The sequence below is a fragment of the Lolium perenne genome, chromosome 1, assembly GCF_019359855.2.
Source record: "Lolium perenne isolate Kyuss_39 chromosome 1, Kyuss_2.0, whole genome shotgun sequence".
In the NCBI taxonomy this organism is placed as follows: Eukaryota; Viridiplantae; Streptophyta; class Magnoliopsida; order Poales; family Poaceae; genus Lolium; species Lolium perenne.
In genome coordinates this window covers 41,617,449-41,625,217 of record NC_067244.2, presented here as the reverse complement: position 1 = coordinate 41,625,217, position 7,769 = coordinate 41,617,449, and positions in this window count along the sequence as shown.

Here is a 7,769-nt window from a genome sequence, read left to right as displayed (position 1 = left end):
GCTCGTCCCGAGCAGGTAAACGATAACAAAGATAATTTCTGGAGTGACATGCCATCATAACCTTGATCATACTATTGTAAGCATATGTAGTGAATGCAGCGATCCAAACAATGTAAATGACATGAGTAAACAAATGAATCATATAGCAAAGACTTTTCATGAATAGTACTTCAAGACAAGCATCAATAAGTCTTGCATAAAAGTTAACTCATAAAGCAATAATTCATAGTAGAGGTATTGAAGCAACACAAAGGAAGATGAAGTTTCAGCGGTTGTTTTCAACTTATAACATGTATATCTCATGGATATTGTCAATGTAAAGTAATATAACAAGTGCAATATGCAAGTATGTAGGAATCAATGCACAGTTCACACAAGTGTTTGCTTCTTGAGGTGGAGAGAGATAGGTGAACTGACTCAACAATAAAAGTAAAAGAAAGGTCCTTCAAAGAGGAAATCATCGATTGCTATATTTGTGCTAGAGCTTTGATTTTGAAAACAAGAAACAATTTTGTCAACGGTAGTAATAAAGCATATGTGTCATGTAAATTATATCTTACAAGTTGCAAGCCTCATGCATAGTATACTAATAGTGCCCGCACCTTGTCCTAATTAGCTCGGATTGCCTGGATTATCATCGCAATGCACATGTTTTAACCAAGTGTCACAAAGGGGTACCTCTATGCCGCATGTACAAAGGTCTAAGGAGAAAGCTTGCATCGGATTTCTCGCTATTGATTATTCTCAACTTAGACATCCATACCGGGACAACATAGACAACAGATAATGGACTCCTCTTATATGCATAAGCATGTAGCAACAATTAATTTTCTCATATGAGATTGAGGATATTTGTCCAAAACTGAAACTTCCACCATGGATCATGGCTTTAGTTAGCGGCCCAATGTTCTTCTCTAACATTATGCAATGCTCTAAACATTTTAGCGGTAAATCTCCCTTACTTCAGACAAGACGAACATGCATAGCAACCCACATGATATTCAACAAAGAGTAGTTGATGGCGTCCCCAGGAACATGGTTATCGCACAACAAGCAACTTAATAAGAGATAAAGTGCATAAGTACATATTCAATACCACAATAGTTTTTAGGCTATTTGTCCCATGAGCTATATATTGTAAAGGTAGAGGATAGAAATTTTAAAGGTAGCACTCAAGCAATTTACTTTGGAATGGCGGAGAAATACCATGTAGTAGGTAGGTATGGTGGACACAAATGGCATAGTGGTTGGCTCAACGATTTTGGATGCATGAGAAGTATTCCCTCTCGATACAAGGTTTAGGCTAGCAAGGCTATTTGAAACAAACACAAGGATGAAGCGGTGCAGCAAAACTCACATAAAAGACATATTGTAGACATTATAAGACTCTACACCATCTTCCTTGTTGTTCAAACTCAATACTAGAAATTATCTAGACCTTAGAGAGACCAATTATGCAAACCAAATTTTAGCATGCTCTATGTATTTCTTCATTAATGGGTGCAAAGTATATGATGCAAGAGCTTAAACATGAGCACAACAATTGCCAAGTATGACATTATCCAAGACATTATAGCAATTACTACATGTATCATTTTCCAATTCCAACCATATAACAATTTAACGAAGAAGAAACTTTCGCCATGAATATTATGAGTAAAGCCTAAGGACATATTTGTCCATATGCAACAGCGGAGCGTGTCTCTCTCCCACACAATGAATGCTAGGATCCATTTTATTCAAACAAAACAAAAACAAAAACAAACCGACGCTCCAAGCAAAGTACATAAGATGTGATGGAATAAAAATATAGTTTCACTAGAGGAACCTGATAATGTTGTCGATGAAGAAGGGGATGCCTTGGGCATCCCCAAGCTTAGACGCTTGAGTCTTCTTGATATATGCAGGGGTGAACCACCGGGGCATCCCAAGCTTAGAGCTTTCACTCTCCTTGATCATGTTGTATCATCTCCCTCTCTTGATCCTTGAAAACTTCCTCCACACCAAACTCAAAACAACTCATTAGAGGGTTAGTGCACAATCAAAATTTACATGTTCAGAGGTGATATGATCATTCTTAACACTTCTGGACATTGCACAAAGCTACTGAAAGTCAATGGTATCGAAAAATCCATCAAGCATAGCAAAACAGGCAATGCGAAATAAAAGGCAGAATCTGTCAAAATAGAACAGTTCGTAAAGACGAATTTTATTGAGGCACCAGACTTTCTCAAATGAAAATGCTAAAATTGAATGAAAGTTGCGTACATTCTGAGGATCACTCACGTAAATTGGCATAATTTATTGAGTTACCTACAGAGAATTTGGCCCAGATTCGTGACAGCAAAAAAATCTGTTTCTGCGCAGTAATCCAAATCTAGTATGAACCTTACTATCAACGACTTTACTTGGCACAACAATGCACAAAACTAAGATAAGGAGAGGTTGCTATAGTAGTAACAACTTCCAAGACTCAAATATAAAATAAAAGTACTGTAGTAAAAACATGGGTTGTCTCCCATAAGCGCTTTTCTTTAATGCCTTTCAGCTAGGCGCAGAAAGTGTATATCAAGTATTGTCAAGAGATGGTGCATCTACAGCGGGGTGTGGAGTTTTCTCAACCATGCATAGTATATTGGATACATAAGTTTCAGCGGCTACCTTTTCATTAGTCTTGGGCTTGCTACTCTCATCAAACAAATTTTCAGGAACAAGCCAAGCATAGTTATTTTCTAGTGCCTCATGCATTGCTAGGAGCTTACATGGTATTGGTGCTTTAATCTCCCCACCATTATTAACATTATTAGTATACTTAATTCTATCCATATCCATCTTTTCAAGTGTTCTTTTAAAATCGGTGATCATGCCAAGCATATCATGCTTACTAAAAACTTTTCTAGCTTCTCTAGCTATATCCGCAAATTCTCGCACTAAGACTTTTAGAACAAAATCTCTCTTCTCTCTCCACTCCATATCAGAAAGTGTAAGAAACATGTGTTGTATCATGGGGTTGAGACTAATAAATCTAGCTTCCATCATGCGTACCAAACAAACAGAGGCATCTTCATAAGTAGGGACAGCTTTTGCAAGGGGTATATCTTTAAGATCTTCATGCATACTAACATGGGTGAAAAATTCTTCTATATTATCTCTTCCAATTATAGACCCTTGCCCCACCGGTATATCTTTTACGGTGAAATTAAAAGGAAACATGTTGAAATAAGTAAAGCAAATGCAAGTAACTAATTTTTTTTGTGTTTTTAATATAGAGTGCAAACAAGATAGCAAGTAAAGTAAAACTAGCAACTAATTTTTTTGTATTTTGATTTAGTGCAGCAAACAAAGTAGTAAGTAAAGCAAGACAAAAACAAAGTAAAGAGATTGGATTGTGGAGACTCCCCTTGCAGCATGTCTTGATCTCCCCGGCAACGGCGCCAGAAAAAGAGCTGCTGGCGCAAAGTTGACGTGGGACTTAGATATCTCTGTGGTTTAGCTTTTCTTCAGTTCCCCGGCAACGGCGCCAGAAAAAGAGCTTGATACGCGTACAGCACACGTCCGTTGGGAACCCCAAGAGGAAGGTGTGATGCGTACTGATACGCGTAAAGCACGCGTCCGTTGGGAACCCCAAGAGGAAGGTGTGATGCGTACAGCGGCAAGTTTTCCCTCAATAAGAAACCAAGGTTTATCGAACCAGTAGAAGCCAAGAAGCACGTTGAAGGTTGATGGCGGCGAGATGTAGTGCGGCGCAACACCAGGGATTCCGGCGCCAACGTGGAACCTGCACAACACAAACCAAGTACTTTGCCCCAACGAAACAGTGAGGTTGTCAATCTCACCGGCTTGCTGTAACAAAGGATTAGATGTATAGTGTGGATGATAATTGTTTGCAAAGAACAGTAGAACAATTGCAGTAGATTGTATTTCATTATAGAGAATTGGACCGGGGTCCACAGTTCACTAGAGGTGTCTCTCCCATAAGATAAATAGCATGTTGGGTGAACAAATTACAGTTGGGCAATTGACAAATAAAGAGGGCATGACCATGCACATACATATTATGATGAGTATTGTGAGATTTAATTGGGCATTACGACAAAGTACATAGACCGCTATCCAGCATGCATCTATGCCTAAAAAGTCCACCTTTAGGTTATCATCCGAACCCCTTCCAGTATTAAGTTGCTAACAACAGACAATTGCATTAAGTATGGTGCGTAATGTAATCAATAACTACATCCTCGGACATAGCATCAATGTTTTATCCCTAGTGGCAACAGCACATCCATAACCTTAGAGGTTTCTGTCACTCCCCCAGATTCACGGAGACATGAACCCACTATCGAGCATAAATACCCCCTCTTGGAGTTACTAGCAAAAACTTGGCCAGAGCCTCTACTTTTTTTTTTAGATAAAAGGCACTCAGGTGCCCGACTTTGAATTAACAAAGCCAACAACGGCGAGAACGATACAAAGTGCTGAACCCAGCTTACAGAACGACACCACACACCCACACGAACTACCAAAGAAGCTACAACCGGAAGCACGACCAAAAGGCTCAGCCAAAGCATCTACGAGGACTCGGAGAAGAACAGGAGTCTACAGTGTCGGGCCGGAGCTCACTCGAGAGCGAGCCATTTTCACGCGCGCCTCAACCAAACTCCTCCATCGCAGAAATGCCACCGGAAGCCGACCACCACCGGGGACCGACCCACGTTGCTCGCAAACCGAAGAGCAGCGCCAAGGAAGCTCGACAAGGGAAGGGCACGGAGCAAGCCTTAACGAAGATCGCCGAAGAATCACCTCCGTCACAACCTTCGGTGAGCCTCGCGCTGTGGGCTCCAAGATGGTGTCTTCAAGAAGAGCACGACACCGGAGTGCCGCCACCGCCCGATCCGAGGATCATGGGTTTTCACCCGGACGAAGTAGAGTGACGGAGGTTGGCCTCACGGCGCCTTCAACAAGGGAACGCCGTCCGCGGACGCCGCCGCCGTGGCCCGAGGGGCAAAGGTTTCCCCTTGGCAACCTCCCCACCATCTACACCCCACACCACTCGACTCGCCGAATACCACGTCGCCCCCACGACCATGGCACCGACCAGCACCAGAGCTACTGGCTCGCCCGCCAACCAAATAGCTCCCCCCTTCCAGGGCCGCCGCCCCGGCATCCCAACCCTGCCCGCTGCAGCACCGAGGAAAGCAAGAAACACAGCCGCGAGGATCGACCAACAAGCCCCAAAGAAGGCCAGAGAGGCAGCCGCCGGCCACCATGGCCGCCGGGTACCAGATCTGGGGGCGAACTGGGCCTGGCAGGGCCCGGGACCCCTGCCCCAACCCGCACGCAGGGCGGCCAGGGAGGCCACCCAGCCCACGCCTCGCCCTGCTCCATCCCAGAAGGCCTCGCCACCGCCGGCCCGCCAGGCCGTGGCCGCCGAAGTTCGCGCCGCCGTGCTCGCCGCCCAGATCCCGCCGCCGGCCGAGCTCGCGCCGCCCAGCACCGCGGACGCCTCCGCAGAGCAGCCGCCGCCCTGAGTGCGCCCCACACACACAGCCACCACGCCGCCGCCGGAGCAGCCGCGCCGCCACGCCTGTCGGTGTCGCGCCCTTCGTGACGAGACCGCCCGCGCCGGTGACACCGCGAGGAGGGGAGAGGTGCCCCGCCGCCGTCGGCGCCCCCGAGCTTCGCCCGGCGGCGCCCTCCTGGCGGCGGCGAAGCGGGGGAGGGAGAGGAGAGCTCGGTGGCTGTGGCGATTTAGGGTTTCGCCCTGGGCGTCGCGGGAGCCCAGGGACGAAACGTTCCTGCTCTCTCTGGTTCTCCGCCAGAGCCTCTACTAATAACGGAGAGCATGCAAGATCATAAACAACACATAGATATAAATTGATAATCAACATAACATAGTATTCTCTATTCATCGGATCCCAACAAACACAACATATAGCATTACAGATAGATGATCTTGATCATGTTCGGCAGCTCACAAGATCTGACTATTAAGCACAATGAGGAGAAGACAACCATCTAGCTACTGCTATGGACCCATAGTCCAGGGGTGAACTACTCACTCATCACTCCGGAAGCGACCATGGCGGTGTAGAGTCCTCCGGGAGATGAATCCCCTCTCCGGCAGGGTGCCGGAGGCGATCTCCTGAATCCCCCGAGATGGGATTGGCGGCGGCGGCGTCTCTGGAATCGATACTGGGGGTTTCGCGACGAAGGCTATTTGTAGGCGGAAGGGCAGGTCAAGGGGCGTCGCGAGGGGCCCAGGAGACAGGCCGGCGCGGCCAGGGCTTGGGCCGCGCCGCCCTACCTCCTGGCCACCTCGTGGCCCCACTTCGTTGACTCTTCGGTCTTCTGGAAGCTTCGTGTGAAAATAGGCCCCTGGGCGTTGATTTCGTCCAATTCCGAGAATATTTCCTTACTAGGATTTCTGAAACCAAAAACAGAAAACAAAGAATCGGCTCTTCGGCATCTTGTTAATAGGTTAGTTCCAGAAAATGCATAAATATGATGTAAAGTATGCATAAAACATGTAGATATCATCAATAATGTGGCATGGAACATAAGAAATTATCGATACGTCGGAGACGTATCAGCATCCCCAAGCTTAGTTTCTGCTCGTCCCGAGCAGGTAAACGATAAAAAAGATAATTTCTGGAGTGACATGCCATCATAACCTTGATCATACTATTGTAAGCATATGTAATGAATGCAGCGATCCAAACAATGGTAATGACATGAGTAAACAACTGAATCATAGAGCAAAGACTTTTCATGAATAGTACTTCAAGACAAGCATCAATAAGTCTTGCATAAGAGTTAACTCATAAAGCAATAATTCAAAGTAAAGGTATTGAAGCAACACAAAGGAAGATGAAGTTTCAGCGGTTGCTTTCAACTTATAACATGTATATCTCATGGATATTGTCAATGTAAAGTAATATAACAAGTGCAATATGCAAGTATGTAGGAATCAATGCACAGTTCACACAAGTGTTTGCTTCTTGAGGTGGAGAGAAATAGGTGAACTGACTCAACAATAAAAGTAAAAGAATGGTCCTTCAAAGAGGAAAGCATTGATTGCTATATTTGTGCTAGAGCCTTGGTTTTGAAAACAAGAAACAATTTTGTCAACGGTAGTAATAAAGCATATGTGTTATGTAAATTATATCTTACAAGTTGCAAGCCTCATGCATAGTATACTAATAGTGCCCGCACATTGTCCTAATTAGCTCGGATTACCGGGATTATTGCAATGCACATGTTTTAACCAAGTGTCACAAAGGGGTACCTCTATGCCGCCTGTACAAAGGTCTAAGGAGAAAGCTCGCATTGGATTTCTCGCTATTGATTATTCTCAACTTAGACATCCATACCGGGACAACATAGACAACAGATAATGGACTCCTCTTTAATGCATAAGCATGTAGCAACAATTAATTTTCTCATATGAGATTGAGGATATATGTCCAAAACTGAAACTTCCACCATGGATCATGGCTATAGTTAGCGGCCCAATGTTCTTCTCTAACAATATGCATGCTCTAACCATTAGGTGGTAAATCTCCCATACTTCAGACAAGACGAACATGCATAGCAACTCACATGATATTCAACAAAGAGTAGTTGATGGCATCCCCAGGAACATGGTTATCGCACAACAAGCAAATTAATAAGAGATAAAGTGCATAAGTACATATTCAATACCACAATAGTTTTTAGGCTATTTGTCCCATGAGCTATATATTGTAAAGGTAGAGGATTAGAAATTTAAA